The sequence below is a fragment of the Anser cygnoides genome, chromosome 2 (genome assembly GCF_040182565.1).
Source record: "Anser cygnoides isolate HZ-2024a breed goose chromosome 2, Taihu_goose_T2T_genome, whole genome shotgun sequence".
Taxonomy (NCBI): domain Eukaryota; kingdom Metazoa; phylum Chordata; class Aves; order Anseriformes; family Anatidae; genus Anser; species Anser cygnoides.
The window spans coordinates 9928524-9949635 of record NC_089874.1 but is presented as its reverse complement, the minus strand read 5'-3'; the positions used below and the strand labels follow the sequence as shown (position 1 = coordinate 9949635).

The 21112-nt window shown below is 42.7% G+C and overlaps 1 long non-coding RNA gene across 1 annotated transcript; it reads right to left on the bottom strand.

Moving 5' to 3' along the window:
* Nucleotides 1–776: 776 nt before the first annotated feature.
* LOC106038885 (uncharacterized) lies at nucleotides 777–4747 on the bottom strand. The gene is made up of 3 exons (XR_001208877.3): nucleotides 4431–4747; nucleotides 3103–3331; nucleotides 777–2365 (listed from the first exon to the last, which is right to left on the bottom strand). It is a non-coding gene; the product is annotated as an uncharacterized lncRNA (long non-coding RNA).
* Between the last annotated feature and the right edge of the window lie 16365 nt (nucleotides 4748–21112).

Genomic DNA, 21112 nt, shown 5'->3' with positions numbered 1-21112 from the left:
CACAACAGGCCCAGGGGGATTGGGATTGCTTTGGTCCACTCCTGTGGCTAATAGAAAGAGGGGGGGGAAAGCAAGCAAACTCTGTTGGGTTTCACCTACACTGTTTCTGACTCCTCTCATTCATAGAGAAGATGGCTTTTAGCAGGCTGCTGAAGAAGCAGATCCTCTAACCACTCCCCTTATTTCTTGATCATTGCTGCTGTATCGCGTAGGTGGTGCTATTGTCAGACGCTGAAAGCCATCAGGATTCAAGGAAGAAAGAGACAGAGCGTGGCAAGGAGAATGAAAACAAATGATTAATAATTTCTTCAGGAATTCAGGAAATTGTGCAGGTCTGCACTTCTGCCCAGGTTTTGGCAAAGTGAGCACACTGCTGCCCTTTCTCAATTTTGTCTTATTTTCTTAAAGGTGTTTTGAAAAGCATTTTTTTTTTTTTTTCCTTTATTGCTGTGCAGTAAGTCAAAGAATAATATCCCCGTACACAGGGGAGTCCTGCCATTTCGTTGTGATGTGCACAGGGAGGAATGTCGTTGCTGAACATCAGCTGGATGGTGAAGCTGAGAGGTGGGGGGATGTTCCCAACAGCCTGAGTCACATCCTCAGCTTGTCACTGCTGAGCAAACGAAGAGGTGAACTGGCACTGTTTCATGGCACTCAGACTAGTTATTCTCACATCTGCCCCAAAACCTGGAAAGTAAAGGCACTTTACATGTTTGGATGAGATACCTGAATTTGTGGGTGATGTTGGAGTACAAATAATTAGTAAAGATGACCAAGAGAATGTCTAGTAACTGCTTCAGCCTTGGAATATCAAGCATCAGTATGCAAAGGCCTTTTAAACAAATCCTTTCTCATTGCCATCATAAAATAAAATTGGCCCTTGACTCTTTAAAAGGTTGTTTCCCTCAGCTCCGAGTGGTATAAATACAATATGATTTCATGACCGTAGACATGCGGTGCTGTCCAGAGCAGGCTGTTCTGTATCACTGAGACGCCAAAATTTGGCTAGCAAAAGTGGAAACACAGCAGGTAAGAACCCAGCAGAGGCAGGCGGATGAAACTGCTTTATTCTGTTCTGTGCCATGACCCATGTTACAGCAGAAAAAATATATCAGATTGCCGTTCTCTCCCTATGAGCCAAAAAGAAGGGAGAGTTGTGCCTCCCTGAGACACAGTCGTGACCCCAGGTCAAGAATTACTGACACTGCGGCCTAATAAAACTCTTCTCTTTGACTATGGCAATCAGATCACGCTGGGAAACTTCCACCTCTCTTGTCATAAGAGATTCAACAGTCAAAATTCAATCCCATTCCTATTCAAGGGCAAAGATGCCACTGGCATCAATAGGAGCAGCACGGGTATGAAAGAGTTCAGATGTCAAGTGTGTATTTGCAGAAACTGATTCTGCTGAAGACTATGCAGATATTGTTATGCTGCTCTCTTCCCCATTGCTCTCCTTTTATATTATCTGAGGCAGAGTGCCCGCAGAGGACACAGATGCACTCTATTAGATGTAGAGTGAGTATTGTTAAAAATATCCTCTCTAATACCAACTACATATTTACTCCTTTGTAACCTCATCAACTGTGACACTATATAATTACAGATTGTTCAAGAGTCTTGCCTGCCCACTCAGTGCCAAAATGAAAAACAACTAAAGAAAACATAAAAAGCAAACCAGACAACTGAGCACGAGCCCTCCACCATGTTCCCAAGAGGCTCAGGAACCAAATAAGCACTCAACATCTTAAGGGAGATAATGCCACCCTACAGCATTCTCCTCCTCGGCAACTCTTTCACTAAAGTTGTTAACAGAGGAAAACAGCAACACGTGGGAAAGCAAAGGTTAAACAGAGTCAGCACGGATGAGTCACTTTTAATGGTAATTCTTATTTCAGTTGCACAAGTTTTCAAAATAGGCTGTTTTATCTGTGTGTGTGTGTGCGATGATCTCTTCTCTCATGTTGTGCTGGCGCAGTGTTATGCCAGGACCATGCCTAATGTGCAGTGAAGTGCATGTGTCCCTGATGTCCCTGATGATGTCCCTGAGTGTCCCAGACCTCAGACACTGTCCCAATATCAGACCCACCTGGGCAGAGCATCACACATGCAGAGCTCTGCTGAGCTTTGGGAGCTCTGCGTGGATGAGGCAATCTTCCTACGCAGATCAAGGGGGGGCTTGAGAGACAAAATAACAAACAAAAGAATAAAATGCACTGTGAAATACTGGGTAATTTTTTAAAATGTAATTTAGCAGGTGTTTAGTTATTACCCTGAAAATAAGGCACAAACGTTTTCGTGACTCATATTTGCGCTTTAGTTAAATTCTCCCTCCATAGCTGTAATTTAAAACATTTGCTTCTTCCTGGAAGAAAAAAAAAAATAAAAAATGAAGATGTTTGAAATAAATCACGGCTACAAAATGTACCCCTGTAGGGTACACACAGAAACTACAACACCAGCAAATGTTGAATTCTGATCATGGCTCCTCCTTGGGGAACAGCTGTATTCACCTTCTTATTTTGGCTCCCGTGTTCCTTCTACACTAAACGCTTTGATCTGGTCAGCTATAAATAGTTTATGTCACAGCCCCACAAGCTTGCTAGGGTAGGACAGTGATACATTTCTGTCCTAATCTAGTGATGTCTTAGATTGGCAGCTCTATCTTGATATTTTCATAATGTAAAAGTTAAGCACTAATTAAATACATGAATAACTGGATGGGTAGGGTGGGAAAAAAACTTATGAACAGAAGATTGACGGTGAAACGTTTATTATTCCTTTATGTTTGATATGGAGTTGCTAAATTATTTGGTTGGGGTTTTCTGTGATTTTGCTGTGAACCCATTCATGGTCATTTGGCCCCTTTATTTTTATTGAAGGTAGGAGAGTTAAGGACACCTAACTCCATACAGAATGCTACAGGTTTTCACTGCTTCAACCAACGCTCATTATCAACCACACGCCTCTTTAAAAAGCACTTTCTACATCTGCAAATGATATAAAGTGTGAGATCTCCACTGGCAGGAAATGACCTCACTGGAGCTTGGCTGATTTATGGCAGATGTGGTCTAGGACAGGGGACTGCATTGCAAGCGTTACCTCCCACAATTGTAGAAATGAGCTGACAGACTGTTTGGGTGTAGGAGAGAGTGTCCAGCAGAGATTTGCTTTGCAAGAGAAAATGTCTCTTTAAAATACACGAAGAGTGATCAGTCACCAGACAATTCCTTTCTTCTTTCTTTCCTAGATAATTTCTTTCCTTTTCCCCATCACTTGCTAGAAGACAGTGTTGGTTTCCAACCTTGCAGCATGTAGAAGAAAGGAAGCTCTGTCAGGGAGATGTGGGGAGAGCAAGGGTTAGGAAGTGCTTTTTCAGAAGCAGAACCTCAGGTAAGTTATAGAATTACTCTATCAATTTATATAGGTATTTACTTGTGGAAAAGATACCTAATAATGGGCTTTCAATCTTGTTGACAAAAGCTTGAACAAGATTGAATGGCTGGAAGTTGAAGTTAGACAAATTCAGCCTTGAAACAAGATGTAATTTTCTGGTAGACAGGGTAATTAAACACTAAAAGATAATCAGTGAAGGTGGGGATCTCACTGCTGGCTGGAGGCTTTAAGGTGCTAACAGCCACCTTCCTAAAACATGTGGTTCAATTCAACCTCCATGGGGGAAAAGGATTCCCTTTTTCTCTCGTGCACAATTGGCCAGGTGTATATGATTGGGGGGTTAGAGATATTTTGTTTTATTTTATTTTATTTTATTTTATTTTACAATTTTATTTTATTTTATAATTTGGTTTTATTTTATAATTTGGTTTTATTTTATTTTATATTTTATTTTATTTTTTCACAATTACAGACTGGCCATCACAGACAAGAAGGCACCAAACAAACTAGATCTGTATTCCAAACGGACAGAAAAAGATGTTCCTAGATACCTGACAAGTATTTCTGGCTTACATGCAGAGAATCATACTGATTGGCAGATTTAAGATTGGAAAGAATTTTTTCGGGTCAAATTGGAAAGAAATTAGTTAAAAGATGGGAGAAGGTATTACTTTCACTAATTGTGATCAATTAGGCATGTCCCATTTAATAAACTCTCTCTCATTGCTGTGGCCTCGCACATACTTGGCAGTACAGCTTGCTCTTTCTGCTCCATGCCTGTAGCACACAACTGTTATCCCTGAAGACATTAGGGCTTTAATCTAAAATCATCATGCTGCACTGAATAGATTACATTGTGCAGGAGATCAAGCTAGATGATCTGATAGTTCTTTCTTATCCTAGAGGAAATTACTCTGAGAAATTAAGGCTCAATGCTGTTTCCATTGATCACAATATGAGTTTTGACACCAGCGTCAACAAAATTCCTATAAATTCAAAGCTAACGTAGGCATGATGCAAACACGCCAACTTACTTTGCTAGTGGCTGTGAGTTCAAGACCTTCCTGAGAAGCTCAAACAATACACCATGCAGCAGCCCACTGGGTCACACGGGATTTGCTGAAGGGGAACTGGGGCTCTCGCTCGCAAATAGCATTAACTATTACACATTAATTATCTGTGCTACTTCTATTCACACAACCTGTATCAATGTTTCTGCAACGTGGGCACTTGCTCCTTATGAAACACCCAGAATTCTGCTATTGTGGCCTTGTCTACAGAGGAATCCTACACACTGTGGAACTTTTTTTCCCCAGGCCATTGTGAGATACATAATGGCAGCTATTTGAAATCCGGCGGAATTACGGGATATGGGGACCATATCCAAAGTCCCATTATCCCTCTTATGTCATTGTTTTATCTCAGTTTGGGATAAATGGCAACATTTTGACCTATTCTATTTGATCATCATTCTGTTTGATCATGGACAAAACAGTGTGCTGTGTCACTATGGCAATCGTTGCAAATATGCCGTGGTTTCTGGAGATGCATTAGACATCTCTCTACCGGCTGGCTTCATCTTTCCAAGTCACCTACCAGTCCACCGAGCTGCTTTTAAAGCAGTTTCTGTGGCTATGTTTGCAGTGATCCTACGACCAGCTGCTGCAGGAGTGGGAAGGGAAGGCCAGTAATCAGTTGCTTCGGAGTAATTTTTCTGTCTCGTTCAGAAAAAGGCTCTTTCCAGGCTCAGTAAAGAGTGGTTGTGCATGGAAGAGGGTTGTGCAGCAGACAGCAAAGATAAGCATGGCCAAGAAGTTTTGAGATGACACACAGCTCTTTTGAAGAAGACAAATGTAAAGACAAGAAAAGAAGACATTTACACTGAAGACAATGTAAACATTGATAAGATCCCCTCTCAGTCTTCTATTCTTGAGAAGACTGAGAGGGGATCTTATCAATGTTTACAAATATCTTAAGTGTGGGAGACAGTGGGATTTGGCCAACCTCTTTTCAGTGGTTTGTGGAGACAGGACAAGGGGCAATGGTCAAAAAATGGAGCACAGGAAGTTCCGCACCAACATGCGAAAGAACTTCTTCACGGTGAGGGTGACGGAGCACTGGAACAGGCTGCCCAGGGAGGTTGTGGAGTCTCCTTCTCTGGAGATATTCAAGGCCCATCTGGACGCCTACCTGGGCAACCTGCTCTAGGGAACCTGCTTTGGCAGGGGGTTGGACCTGATGATCTCTGGAGGTCCCTTCCAACCCCTACAATTCTGTGATTCTGTGATTCTGTGAAAGTGAGTTTTCTGAAGAGCTTTAATGGTTGCAGCCCATCATGACAGCATGTTGTTTTGGGTCTAGTGATCCCAGTGCGCAGCCTCCCAGGACATGGGCTCATCTCAACCTGAGGAAGACAGAACTAAATATAGCAAGTGAATTACGCACAAAAAGAGCCTGCTTATCTCCATTGTCTGGGCTCACTAGACCTGCTGTAGATGTCTTATGTGTAAATGTCTAACCTAAGATGAGATAAATCCCATCACCATGAAGGGGAAGGACTGGGTCCCTATTAGATCACACTGTAGTTAGTGGCTGCACTTCCTTCATTCCTCTGCCAACACGCACAAGGATGAAACAGGACCAAATGTGAAACATTGCATTGCTCTAAGAAACCAAACCAAAGCTCTGTGGCACCAGCAGGGTCTGAGCCACTCAGCTCTCTCTTTCCAGTCTGTATCTCCCAATATCCTCCCATCCAAACAGTAAAAATGTTACAGCACATTTGCATATTATGACAACCAGTCATAATAACCAGTCTGGCTGAGCTTCTGGACTTTATACTAGAAGTTTGTTTCCTAGAGCTGTATCACACAAATGTGTGAGCCATGTCCCATCGCATGTAAGTGGCATGCACGTTAAGAAGTACAGTGCACAGTGCTATATCCATGTTATATCTGCATTTTTCCTTCATTACAAAACACAGCATTCAAGGACTAAATATGCATTTAGGGGAGCCCTGAGAACGCAAAGAGATAGTATAAACATCAGTAACGGAAAGAATCAAACCATGCCATTAAGCTGTAAAACACTGAACAATCGTTGCAAAATTCCTTGTATTTCACAGCACACTTGGTGCACATCTACAGGCCATACCTGGGAAATTAAGGTACAGAAAGTGCCATGGCTCTGAAGTTAAGGGGCCAAGTTGCTTTGCCGTCATTCCAGGGAGGATATCAATGTTCCTCTAATTTTGCAGCACTTCACTGGGGACGTCGTCTCAAACCGTATCCACGCATATGGTGTTGGTTCTCTTTAACCAGATCCTCGGCCTCCTAGTCACAGGAAATAGTGTCCCTTCTGCCATGAAAGGGCTGCCTATGGAAAGGTTTGTGAAGTCGTTAACCTGCCCACATTGTAGTGGTATTTCTTCAGAAGTTTTGTCTGTCAATTTAGCCTTGTAGTAAGAGGCTGAACTCCCTTAAGCAGTGGTAAACAAAGCACACTCACCACCCACCATCTAAAAGCTCCAGCAAGTGCTCCAAGGCAAAGGATTGCAAGATGGAAATGGGCTTGACACAGGTGCTATTAAATGCTGTTCCAGAAAAATAAGGGGTGAAGAAAGATCCTTGCTATCCTCAAAACTTAAAAACGAGCAATTGCCCACTATTTTCTACACCTTCGATGGTCGTGGCACGGAGCCTATGAGCAGGATTTTCACTGAAATGCCAGTCTTTAGCAAACCTGAAGGGGAACTTTAGAAAGAGCAAAGACGGTATGTTTGGGAAAACTCCCAGCAGCCTCAAAGAGGTGAGCCCAGATGGGACGGGTTTGTGTCTGGGAACCTAGACAGATGCCCAGGGATAGATTAAAAAAGGACTCACCATATCCCTGTTCATACTAATAACAAGAGCTGCCTGTCTTAGGGTTTGCTGACAGAGTGTTCCCACTGCCCTTGACCTGAAACTCACTTTGCTTTTGACATTTCCTGAGCAGCTGGCATTAAACAGTGGGTTTCTTTATCTGGGCTGCGGTACTCTACTTTATCCTTTGTTGATTCTCATCAGCTCCATCACACCATACAATGTTTGTGGATTAATGTAAACTCGATGAAGATTATTGACAGTATAAACCAGTTGAAATAACAGAAAATGCTTTAAAAATATAGAAGCACCTTTGTGAAGAATATGTTTGTGCTAAAGCACTATTTTAGAATTGTTCTAGTTAAAAATGCAAAGCGTTTGTGTTTACAAAGTCCTTAATAGAAAAGGATCCTTAGAAAGTTTTTATTTTTTTTAAGTAAATTGAACAAAAAAAAAAAAAAGCCCCGTGGTTTTAAAAGTAAGAAACTTCTGCTGAAATAACAACATTGAAAATTTTCAAAGAGAAAAATATAACTTTGATATTTTCACTGGACATAGATTTGATTTTCTTTTTCAATTAGATGCTACAGATATAAAGAAAAAAAAAATACAATTCACTTCCTCACCTTCCTTTGTCATAACCACTCCTTCTTTCTGAAGACTGCCTCATGGCCATGGCCGCACACCAACCTCCCACTCATCATGCACCAAAAAGTTCCCTTCCCTCATTCAGCTCCTTCCCTAAGAGCTGCTGCTTTTGTCAAAGCTTCCTGCATCACTTTGCTCCCTGTCGATGGCTCCGGACCTTCTCACACTTGAACTATTGTTGCTATTGTCTGGTATGTATTGTATCCATTTGAGTCAGATTGTTAGCTCCATACCATAAAGGCCTCCAGACCCTCCAGCACCCCTCAGCAAACAAACACGGCGAGGGAACTATGAAATCTTAACCAGGAAAACTCAACCAGGTTACTCTTCAGGAGCTGCTTACAAAATGTCCTGGGGGAGTTGCAGGGCTTGCTGGAGTTGGGGTCTCTCTGCTCAGCAGGTTCAGGCACTCCTTTAGTGGCATTATTTTCATGCATTTTCAGTGCATGAAAGCAGAAGATAGACTGCAGACATAATTATGATGCTTGTTTTTTTCTAAGAATTTTCCACAACCTGGCAGCACAGCCTCCAAAAGAGCTAGGCCACATCTGTTTGAATTTCTTGTGCTTCCTCAGTAGAAGTCATGGAGAGATACTAGCGCCATTTATAGCACTGGAAGTATGTATGTGCTTAAATTGCATATGTGCTTAAGTCATTTGCTGCCTCTTTGCTGACTGTTTAAGCTATTCCAATCTCATGGTGCATGCTCCATTTATAAAGGTGCGGGAATAATCATCTTCCAGTGGGTTAGGAATAGAATATTACATATAAAAATAAAGATCTCTAAATGAAAACTTTAAAACACAATTATTTGGTTCACAAAAACATGACCTACATTTCCTGCAAATACAAACTGTTAATGTAGTCTTCATATTAATGTATGTTGCACAGAACCACTGTCTCTCACACACACACAAAATCAAATTTAATACATCCATATACACAAATGTTAATACTCTGTTTTCAGCAAACTGCATCTCTCAGACATTTCCGAGCTTTAAGCACCATTGGGTCTCTAATGGCACATCTATAGCTTGGATTTTTTTTTTTTAATGGATTTTGATGAATGCCCTGTCAGGAATGGGTGGGATAGGCAATGCAGTTTCTCCTTAAGCATTTTCTTCAATATAAAACATTTTAATAACAGAAAATAATAAAAGGTAAGGGGCATCACAACTGAAGCTTTTAGGCCAGCTGATGGCTAGAGTTAAATGTGTTTTCTACATCTGTACACGGTGTTTCACAGACTTTCTTCATTTATTATTTTTTCAGTGCTCATTGGTTTTTACACAACAGAACATTTTGTTTAATAATCCTAGAAATAAGGTATCATTCTACTCTGAATCACAGGAGGATCAGATATATTTCATTTTTGTCTCAGAACTCTCACTTAAGTCATTTACTTCTCCCTGAGGAAGAACCATGAACCAGTCAGGATCTGAGGTGTAAAAAGCATAAATTCTATGATACAAAAACTGTAGAATTTCATCTAATTGCCTAGTCATTTCCTTTCTGAGTAAATTGCTTAGTGTGTGGTCACCTTAAAAGCACGGCTTTTACGGGTCTGGGGCTAACTCGTCCCTCACATCGGTCATGAACCTTCAAGGTACCAAGAGCTCCTGATGTGGTCAATATTTGGACAGCTGAGGATGCCCACACTTGGCTGAGTCTGGCCCGTGTGCTAATGTGTGCCAGAATTACACATGCTTACATCTAACACAAAATAAGGATCGGGCTCATTATTTTCTCTAAACCAGACAAATAATTTTTCAGTTCATGTTTGTCCACAGAGGCTTGACACAGAGAGGATTGAAGTCATTTGTCATGAGTAAGGAAAAAAATTCTAAACTTTGCATAGGCTACCAGAGAGGTATCTACTTTGATATCAGAATTCATTAGGTATAGGAAAATATAATAATTTGTGTAGCGTAACATGCCCCATACTTCGTAATAGATGAAGATTGGTGAAATTAAATGGACGGTAGCAACCTGTTTATTCAGGTGTAAAGTGTGAGATGCTTTGTTTGCACAGGGGGTCCAGCTGGGCAGTCATCTGCGGGCAATAACACTGGCTTTGCAGTGGTGAGGAGCTGCCATGTGGGAGACGGGGCAGTCACAGAGCGCCCCTCTCCAGCCAAGGCTGCTGAAACCATTACTGACGGCCTGAACTAAGCAGGCAGGAGGTTCTTAAGTTATATTTGGGTAAAGGCATCGTTCACGAGGCAAGAAAATGCAGGGCACTGGCCGGCCTGGCTGCTCAACTCCTCTGACACCATCGTGCTCCGAGGGGACAGTTTCCTCTCCAACTGCTAGAAAATACCACTTCTGCTGTTTGTATCCTATTTGGTCTCTGAACCAAAGGAGGGGGAAAAATAATACCCCAACGGGTCACAGAGTTCAGTGAAAATCCTCCAAGCTTTTCCTGAACAAATAACAGACAGTGACCTCTGGCCCCGTCTTTGCATAAGAATTAACATCAGTATTCAGGAGTCACCGCTGCGACTGGGGACTACGCAAATGCCAGATTCTGACTTAAAACTCTGAATTTTTTTTTTTTGATTTTATTATATTTTTTTTAAGAACCCAGAAGAAAAAAAAAAAAAAGGGGGGGGGGGGGAGGCCTTGCAGCTCATCTGCATTACAGATCAGCCTCTTTGAGCAAATCAAGCATCCATAATTCATTACATGTTTCCTGCAGGGCCTGGAGACGGCCCAGGCCCTAGCAACAAGAGTCATAGCAACGGCAGCCGGCCCCAGCCAATCGGCGGGCACCTTTCAGGCGCCGCCTAGCCAATCCGGCGAGGCAACAGAGAAGAAGGGCCCGCGCGGCCGGGCGGGAGTTTGCGCGAGGCGGGGCAGTTAACGGCTCGCCCAGCGCCTGACAGGACTGGGCTGGGCTGGGCGGGGGAGCGTTTATTTTGGGGAAAATTGGGTGGTTTTTCAGAGTCTGTCCAACCAAACTTTAACAGTATAGTTAGAGTGTGCGTCAAGTGTGTTGACGCTAAAAAGCGCGGTGGCTTTTGATCAGTGGGGCGTGGAATAATGATTGGCTGTCTTTAATTGTAGGCAGGAGCACATATTCTAAAGCATTTTAACCTCGAGGATGACTTCTCTGAGGAAAAAAGTTGTGTATATACCTAACACAAACCTATTCAAAGCTCTTCCCTAATAAACATTATTAACTGCAAATACTTGTGTAATTTAAAAAACGTGATTTCATGCTCTTGAAACTGTTGGTTTCTTTGAAGCAGAAATAACCTGCTACTACTAATACTCCACCACTGCGAAATCTGCTTTTGAAAGGCTCAGCTTAAAAAACAGATATTTTTTCCCCGAGTTGCACCCTCCGACAAGAATTACCGCCCAGCAACTTTGCCCTTCTGCGCTAATAGCTCCTCTTGCCTCGTGTGACACAACCATTGTTCTGCGCTGACATACGGGAGAACAAAGCAAAAATGCAGGAAGTGGGGACGCAGAAGAGTTGCAAAAACAACCAAAAAATAACGGTGTAGTAGAAGCCGTGCTTGGAAACAAAAGTGCAGAAAGCATTTTGAGCCTTCCAACATGCCTTCCCTTCATGAAGTTTTGTTAAGTGCTGTAAAGTCACAGTACTGCTACATGCGTAAAAATGTGTGATTTCCTTTCTTTGAGGGGGAGGAAAGGTACTGAGCTTTGTGTAGATTAAATAAGAATACCAGAAAAACCTCCTTGATCACTAAAGGCACAGGAGGGTGGCTTATTGCAGCCATCGTGTTCTGTAAAATAATTCCATTTTTTCTCAGAATGACATAGGTAATACTTTTTTGCAATATTTGTATTTATCGGAAATTTTAAAATACTGCATATCCATGTATACTCAGGTACAGAGGTCTATAAATCCTAGTATAAAACTATATCTGTTATCGTTTATCTTTGGGGAAAATGAAAAGCAATCATTCATCCAAACCTGAACATGGCACTTGAAGCCACAATACCACAGGTTATCTAGGCAAACGTTTCACCCTCAACCTAAAAGCCGATCCCAAATTCCACTCTAATGCATATGTTGCTCAGATAGTGAAAGCTGAGATTAGAAGATTTGCTATGGATGCTTCAAAGCACATTTTGGGACCCAGTGCCCTGCATTGAACTTTAACAGATGATGCATAAATTGACTAAAGCCATGAAGGCTGCCAAGGGAAGATTGAAAAATACATTTCAATCTACCCTCATGTATTTTATAAAATGTTGCAAATGACCTGCTTTGTCAAGGCCATGCCTTCTGAGATTGCACAGTTGAAAAAAATACCTTATCACTAACTTTTTGGGTCTAGCAAATGGCTGAGATCTCTACTTTATCATTCATTTCTTTCAACAAATTAGTAGGACTAATTACCATGCTTTCTGTTTAAAAGAGTCTGGTTTTCCTTTGTTTGAAGAGAAGACATTGAAGATTTTTGCAGCAGTGTCTTGCAGCATTTGAACCTGAAATCAAAATGTTTATTTTACCTCAAGAAAAAACAACAACAATTAGACACAATGAGTCTGAAAAATAATTACTGGCTGAACATTAAAAATTATATTTTTTTTTCCCTTGCAGGAACGATCAATTTAGCAATTTCATATTTTACTTGCAATTAGACACAAATGAAGACTTGAACATCAGGCCTATGACTGTTCATTAAAATCATTTAATGAACCCTGTGGTCTGCATGGTTAAAAATAAGAAATCGTCTTCCAGGATGGTTAAGTTGTCCCATACCTTTATCCTTAACTTTGACAGATTCAGTGCAGGGCTGGAGGCTTGCTCCCTCTGAAAGGCAGTGTGCTCTAATGAGCTGTTACAATCACACAACTTAAGCTAATGAATTTCTTATCCTCTTATGCGGATAAAAGTTTCTGGTAGAAGTCAAAAGATCTCAGCTTTTTAAGTGGATTTGTACTTTGTGTTTGGGGAGGGAGGGGAGGAAAGGATACCGCGAAGACTGAAATTCGCTGTGTTACTCTTAGCAAGCAGCACTATGTGGCAATGACTTCCTCAATGAAACCATCACAATTAATAAAGGATCCTGGCATCCTCAATTTGAAGCATGGGACACTCCAAGGCAGAGCCGCAGATCCACGGACACGGGTGGGAACAGGAGCTCCTGCTCAAATGAGTCTGGCGAGTCTGTTCAGGAGGGTGGATCCTGTTCCACTGACATCCACAAATGGCTCTGGGAGTGGACAGGAAAGCTCAGTGCTGTGCAGAGAACCAGCACCCCGCTTAGATGCAACAAAGTATGTAGAATAATGCTTCACTTCTATTTGCAAAGGCTAAGTCCTTCGTTTGTAAGGGGTTTCATCTAAAGCACTGATGACTGGCATCAGCTCTCAGCTCCACAGTGGTGAGGTGCTGTAGAATAATAATACCGCACACTTCCACAGAGATCCTAAAGCATTTTGCAGCCATTTACTGCCCAAGCTTCACGGTGTCACGCAGATACATTTCACCTAGGGGATAAAACTACGTTGTTCCACACTTAAGTGCTACTTCCTCTATGGAGACAATGCATTATCTCAGGAGCTGGATGGGAAAGTCCTGAATGATTTCAGTGCACTGACATGAGCAAACTGCAATCACACTACCAGGGGTCAACGTCCGCCTTAAAAGAAGCCATTTGGACGCCGCAGAAGAAGTATGAAGGAGAAGAGGGAGGGAGAGGGGGAGAGGGAGAGGGAGAGGGAGAGGGAGAGGGAGAGGGAGAGGGAGAGGGAGAGGGAGAGGGAGAGGGAGAGGGAGAGGGAGAGGGAGAGGGAGAGGGAGAGGGAGAGGGAGAGGGAGAGGGAGAGGGAGAGGGAGAGGGAGAGGGAGAGGGAGGAAGGAAGGAAGAAAGAAAGAAAGAGGAAGAAAGAAGGAATTAAAAAAAAGTGGAAGAAAGGAAGGAAGAAGAAGGAAGGAAGGAAGAAGGAAGGAAGGAAGAGAAAGAAAGAAAAAGAAAGAAAGAAAGAAAGAAAGAAAGAAAGAAAGAAAGAAAGAAAGAAAGAAAGAAAGAAAGAAAGAAAGAAAAAGAAAGAAAGAAAGAAAGAAAGAAAGAAAGAAAGAAAGAGAAAGAAAAGAGAAAGAAGAGAAAGAAAGGGAAAGAAAGAAAAGAAAAAAAAAAGAAAGAAAGAAAGAAAGAAAGAAAGAAAGAAAAAGAAAGAAAGAAAGAAAGAAAGAAAGAAAGAAAGAAAGAAAGAAAGAAAGAAAGAAAGAAAGAAAGAAAGAAAGAAAGAAAGAAAGAAAAGAAAGAAAAAAAGAAAAAGAAAAATGAAAGAACGCCTTGACTACAATTTATTCTCCTGTAAATAATGTTGGACTTCTTCAACGGGATCTTTGAATCTTGCTAAGCAATCCACATGCAGGATCTGAGTACAAGTTAATTTACACCGACGAATTGGTTTCTCTTCTCAGCCAGTCTTGCAAGCATGTAGAAAGTCTGTGCGTCTTCTGTGAGCAGCTTGCTGTTCCTGTCATTTGAAATAGTGAAGGCTGAAATTTTAGAATGCCTCTATGGTGTGGAAGTGCACTTTCTACTTTAATCTTAGGGCTAAATTCTTGTTCCAAGGTAAGCAGCTACACAGTGCTTATTTCCCATGGCTCTGCTTTAGAGGTGGCAAAGACCAGCTTGTGGACTTCAGCGGGAACCGCAAACCCAAATTCTGATTAATTTGGCCCTAGGATGTGAAAGAATCAGATCGTCTGCGAAAACATAGCTCTTGACGAGGGATCGTAATTCCAGATTAGCTCCTTAAAGATATTCCCAGACACTAATTCAAAGATGGAAGCCTGCTCATGGCACGAACCAAAACGTGTGAAATTCAGCCATAACACTTGCACTGATTTCAAAAGATTTGGGTCAGGCTGTAAAGGGTCTCCTGCAGCAGCTCAAACCCCAGACATCAGGCAGGACAGCCATTTTTTATTTACTGTTTCCTAGTTCTGGTGTGCACACAGAGGTCAGTAGAAATTTCGCTGTGGATTTGCAGCTGCTCTGGGCAGTGCCACTACGCCCCCCAAACGACACCAAACCTCCACTGCAGCGTTTCCCTTTCATTTGGATTTTAAAGCTTCGCTCGACCAATGCTACCGTGCCCCGGCAGCCTCCCTGACGATTCTTCAGAAAAGAAAACTGGGAACGGCCCTTTTGTTATTGTTTCTTTCCAAAAGGGGCCCAGGTAGTGACTTGTGAGCTGCCTCTATACAAAGCAGAAAGAGGGGAAAAAAAAAAAAAAGAAGAAGTAATCCCTCCCGCCCCCCGTGCGCGAGAGAAAGCCGGCGTGGCGGAGAGGGTGTGCGTCCACAGCGAGAGCACGGCTGGGGCAGGGGCTGACCTCCGGCTGCCTACCCGCCACAAAAGGGACCGTGGCATTGACACAGCCCGACTGCTCTCCTTCGGAGGGGACAGATTGAGAGGAAGTGACCCTTACTGCCCCGCTCCTGCGGGGGACCTTGTGAAATAACTGTTGCTCTTCTCTTCCTTCCTTTCTTCCTCTGGCGGGTCAGGGAAATTAAGGCTGAGAAATCCCTCTCTTTTATTTTGTCATTAGAGCCAGAGGAAAAAAAAAAAAAAAAAAAAAAAGAAGGCTTTTTCCTTGAAATGGATGAGCAAGAAGTTTAGAGATGCTAAGTTTTCACTGTTCACTTCTGCCTTGGAAAACACAAGGTGGGTCCAAAATCAGACCACAACGTTCACAGGTGACGGGGGGGGGCAGCAGCACTGGCTCCGAGTGCGGCTGTGTGAGTCCCCCTGGCTTTGTTTTCCGAGGAGACCCATTAAATGATCCCTGCAGCTCCATTCCCAAGATCCAGGAGCAGGCTCCATTCATCGGGAGGTTCAGAGCTGTTCAGCCCCACCACCTCATGGCATCTGGTCAGTTCCTTGAGAAACCCGGGCCCGGGAGTAGAAAAAGGAGGATCCTGAGGATGGAGGAGGCTGATTTGGGGAATGGAGAGGAAGCAGGAGCAGTTAGGCCCTCTTCTCAGCCGTGTCAGCAACCTCAGCCCATCCCTGCTGAAGTTCAAAGAGTGCCAAACCCCGCAGGCCTAAATAAGTCGGAGCTCTGAGGTGACCATCTCACGCCCGGCCCTGCCTCACACCTCTGTGCCACTGAGGGGCCGTAGGTAAAGCATATGGACCCGCTTGTGCCGCTCCCTCTTCAAAGGAGTTTGAAATGTCTCTCAGCTGCACTTGGGGTGAGTCGGGGAGGGAGGGAATGACCTTTGGATTCTGCCTCCAGAGGGAACCTGAGAAAATGACCTTTTGGCCCTTAGCTCCGCAGGGGCTCGGGAGAGGTCGGGAGGAATGACTCTTGGTCCAATCTCACTCTCCACAGGGGCTACGGGGAAAAAAGAGCGAGAGAATGAACTCCGGGAATACGGGATCACGGGAATTTTTGTCTCCTTCTGAAAAGAGGGGGCATGTTTACTTCGTAGCCCCTGTAAGAAAAATAACCTGCCACTGAGAAACAAGCGAAGCCATTTAAAGCAAGAATGAGCCTCAACTCGGTGACCTAGAAATCAAGGCAGAAAGTAAAAGCCATTAAATAAATAAATAAGTAAATAAAATAATCAGGGATGTCGTGCAAAATCAAGGGGTGCCCTCTGAAGAGGTGTAATCAAGGCTCTGAGCCATCAGTTATAATGGTTTTGATTAAAGAAAGCTGTGCAGAAGTAATCTATTTTATTTTTAAATGGCCTGATTTTCCCTACTCTCTTGGAGGCTGAACCTAGAACAACTTGAAGGAGGACATGAAATGTTGAGTGAAAAAAAAAAGAAAGAGGCAGGTGAAAAGGCATGTGTTTAATAAAACAGAAAACTCGCATCTATTTAAGTTACTCTGAGTTTTAATGGCACACATTAAAATTGGCTGAAAATAGCACTGCTTCAGTAAAATAAAAACATGAAAGACCTTCCAAATCCTGGCTGATAAAGCCCCACCGTTCTGCATTCTTCCGCAAAACCTGCGGTGTAATTACAGGAGCACTTGTCACGCTGAGCCGGGGATGGGGCTCAGCACACGCTGCGTACCTAGAAGCACAGGGGTGTGTATTTGTTCTGTGTATTCTTCAAAATGTAAAAATTGAAAATAAATTTAAAAAAAAATCCTTCCTGCAAACTTCATATCTATTAACAATTTTGAACTTCTTGTTTCCGTTACAGCTGAAAGCTTCTTTAAGTCTGGAAGCCTTATATAGGGTCAAACACATTGCCTTTGCTTGATAAATAAAGACAAATAGCAGAAAAGGACCTCAAAAGGATCACAGCTGGGGTGGGAGGGGAGGGAGGTTTACATTTTCTTCCTCAAGAAGGTCAGATGTTTATTCAAGCCTATCCAAGCCTTTTGAACAGAGCATGGGCTGTGCTGGAAATCTCATGAGAACAGCAATTCCTGGAGAGCGGAGGGGATAGCTGCCTCCGGAACAGCCAGCCGCAGCGTGCCGCCTGCGTTTACAGGCTGGCGGTGCACAAGGTGTACCGAAATACAACGTGCAGAAATGCAGCCTGTTTCCAACAACAAAAAAAAAAAAGGTTATTGGAATGAAGTGAGATGAGTTCTTGTGATAACCTACGTTGTGGCAGCAGGAATAAAGCAGGCGTAATTTCCTACCAGTTGTTGTCTGCCCGGAGCCATGAGTGCCTCCCATATAATGTATGTGTTGGAAATGGGGGCGCTGTGTTTACCAATAGGGTTTGGTGGGTCAACATGCATTTCTTCATTCTCAGTGTTCTTTAGGAGAACTTCAAAGCGTTGTTATCAGTGCTTGACTCTTTCTCATTTTTTTTCACGTTAGTTAAAACAACCTGCATAAAATATTGGAGCATGGAGAAGCAAGGGGAGGCCAAAATGTCTACAAAATGAGCAACTTCGATTTGTAAGGTGTGTGTTTCAGTGGATCAGGTCACTACTTAAAACCAGTTCTGTGTCTTGTCTTAGACAAGAGATGCCTGTTTGCCCTTGCTTTCATTTTGAAGCCTCTTGGTGCTTCAGGTTCACGACTGCTTTATTTCCTCATTCCAAGCTGGACACACAAACTAATATTCACAGAAATGATTACTTTTTTTAATGAAAAACCCATTGTGTAATGTAGCTCTGTGAAAGTGCCGATTGCACATTTGCAACGTAGCAGAGCTGCTCAAAAGCTGCATTACTTAGCACTCGCTTGGTGAAGATGTTTGTGTGCATGAGCACAGTCAAGGTGCAGATGTCCTCTTCACCAAGGTAAGCAGCAATGTTAGAAAACGCCTGCAGCCACAGCTCCCTGTGCAAGGACTGGGAGCTGGAAATACTGCTCTCCCCGTAAAATACCTGAATTCAGACAAATCTGCAAAGTGTAAATCTTGCTTGGAAATTATCTGTGGCCACAATGAATGGGCAAAAGCTTACTGCATCCTCCAATCCCAGCTCATAATTAACATTTGATTTCCAAAAGCGTGGCAATCTTGTATGTTCTTTTCAGTAACAGTATGTGTTCTATATTCATAGGGAATCAAAGTTGTATGATGTTTACATTTCCGCAGCACGCTTCGGAGAACAAATTCAGCTATTCAAGGCAGAGCTACTTTTAAATAATATTAAGAAAACAAGAAAGTCATGGAACAGGGGACAAAATGAAGATACAGCCCTCACCTGTTAAAATTACTTTCTTGGTGTGCCATCTGTTGCCTTAGCTTGTAAGGTCCAGAAATAAAATAAGCAATGGTCTGAAATAAAACTGCTTAACCCTTGCCTGTATCTGGACCCTCCCTTCCCCAAAGTGGGACCACTCTCCCCCGCTATCCAGGAGCACCCTACCAGCACCCTGGGCTTCCTTTGCTTCACCATGAATATGGATATTCTTAGGGGGAAAAAAAAAGAAGGAAAAAAAAAAAAACTGTTTCTCAGTTAAGGCCTGGTATATATGAATGTATGCAAGTAGGAAGCAGAGCAGAGCAAGCACATTTGAATCTAAAAGTGTCCGTGAGAAGACAACATGCATGCATTTAACATCAGAACTACATCCCACTACATCCCTTTGGCATAAACTATGTGTTCCCACCTCCCAACTTCTAGGGAGCGTGGAAAGGACACCGGAGAGATTTTCTGAGGATCCAGAGCACAGAGCGGATGTCTCCTGTCCTGCGTAGGGCTGGGCTCCTCCTTTGAATCTGCCTCAGTTTCCAGGTCAGGAGAGTTTAGATCTTTTCAGAAACTTTTTTTACAAGACATGTAGGCATTGACACGCTGCTGTTCTGAGCAACAGTTTAGGGTGAAATGCCCCAGTCATCATTTATAAGGTCTGTGGTACCCTAAGGTACTTTGGCTGCTGAATCACTGTCCTTCAGAAGAAAACCTGCTGCATTAACCATGCAGAGAAAGCTGGACAAAAGTGGATTTGCCCAGAAAAAAATAGATCTTTTATGTCATTTCAGGTAGGAGTTGTTTAGGTAGTAGCTAGAGATCTCCTTTGCAAGATGTGCAAAGCAGAAATAAAAATAGTCAGCTCTAAAGGTACAGAGACATGAAACAAACTGGAACTCCTCACCTAATTTCTCACACTGGCAGTACAAATGCACTGACCAAATCCCACATTTATTAAGGACAGAAGGAGAGCCGGGTGTGTCAGGTGCAAAGCTAGGACCTGGGCTCAGCGGACGGTTCTCCTCCTGTTTTGTGAAGTGCCCTTGGTCCGTTCATGTGAACTCTTCACAGGTTGCTCAGGGCTCCCTGGAGCTCACGTTCCGTGTAGGAGAATTGCCGTGAATCAACTGAATTTTTACCACTGAGGAATGAAAAATGCATTTAGTCCACGAAGAATGTATTTAGTCCATTATTATTAAGTGAAAGAGGGCAATGCATGGCTGAAATCCATGCCTTTGAAACCAGTGAAGTCCTTTCTGCTAATTTCGGTGAGTTTTGGTAGTAAATATATGTACATTTGTGTGAAGGGTATGGAAAATAACCAGAAAGATGGCTGGAATCACGGGGGTTATGGTTGTATTTTTATCCCTATCCTGCTGTGATACAACTACAACCAATAGTTGTGGTTGTATTTTTATCCCCACAGGGACTGGTTGCCATGCCTTTAGAACGTATTTTTTTGTCAAAATACCACGAAGCAATGCACATGTGCTGAAACTCCAACGTCTTGGGTATGTATTATGGCACATATTAACAGAAAAGAGGAGGGGGATTCACTGACATGTTCTGATTAATTGGTTAACAGGAGCTCCCTCGTCCTCATTACAGCTATTCAGCCATATCACTTTCTAAATCTGAAGACACAATTTTATCTGAGAGCCCATATGGCTTATCAGGAAGCTGTGCATATAGAAAACTACCACAATCCCGAACCAAGATAATATTTATCTAATAGACCATAACAGCTTGGAAAGAGTCAATATGGTCTCTCATTTGAGCATGCATTTTGCTCTGCATTCTACCTATCCAAACACAAGGCATTTACACTGCGAGCTATCTGCCTAGTAAATCCGTTTTCAGGTAATTCTTGTAACAGTGGATTTTTCTTCTTTTTTATAAGAGAGATTATAAAGATCACTTGAACGTATTGTAGCCCGGGTACTAATTTGGAAATTACTGAGTATTTGCCTGATAGATTGTAATGGACTCTGATGGAGCTGTTGGCTTTTATCAGCTAACCCCACGTTTTGATAGGTAAGCAAATTTGAAAAAAAGCAAAATATTTGCCAAACAATCAGCCAGGCTGCTGGGTGTGACGTGCAGCATCCTGCCTGCTTTGAGTCACCTGGTTGATGAAAGGAGCAGCCTGCCTGCTGCCAGGGCCCGGGGCTGGCAGGAACGAGCCATTACTGCAAATTCTCTCTTATCCTTTCTACTCCGAAATCCAGGAGTACGAAGAGCACCTTGCTGGGGGTTAATGGCTGAGTCGGAAGTGAAGAGGTAACCTTGTCACCTCATCCCGTACAACTCCGCAGAGAATATCCTACGGCGAAGTCAGGCTCACCCTGAAAGTCCGGGGTGCGTCCCTGGCTTTGTGTTCAGAGATCCTTTAACACTGAAGTTAAATAGGCTTCATCTTCCTCTCCCTCCATGTTTTATGTTCTGATTTCTCTCTACTGGAAAAGCAAAGGAAAATAAGGAGAAAAATGGAGAGAAAGGAGGGAGCTTTTGAATATGCAAAAATAAAATTAGCAATAAGACATTGCTTAGGTTTTATTTCAGTGTTTTAATACTGTTCAAAGTGGAGG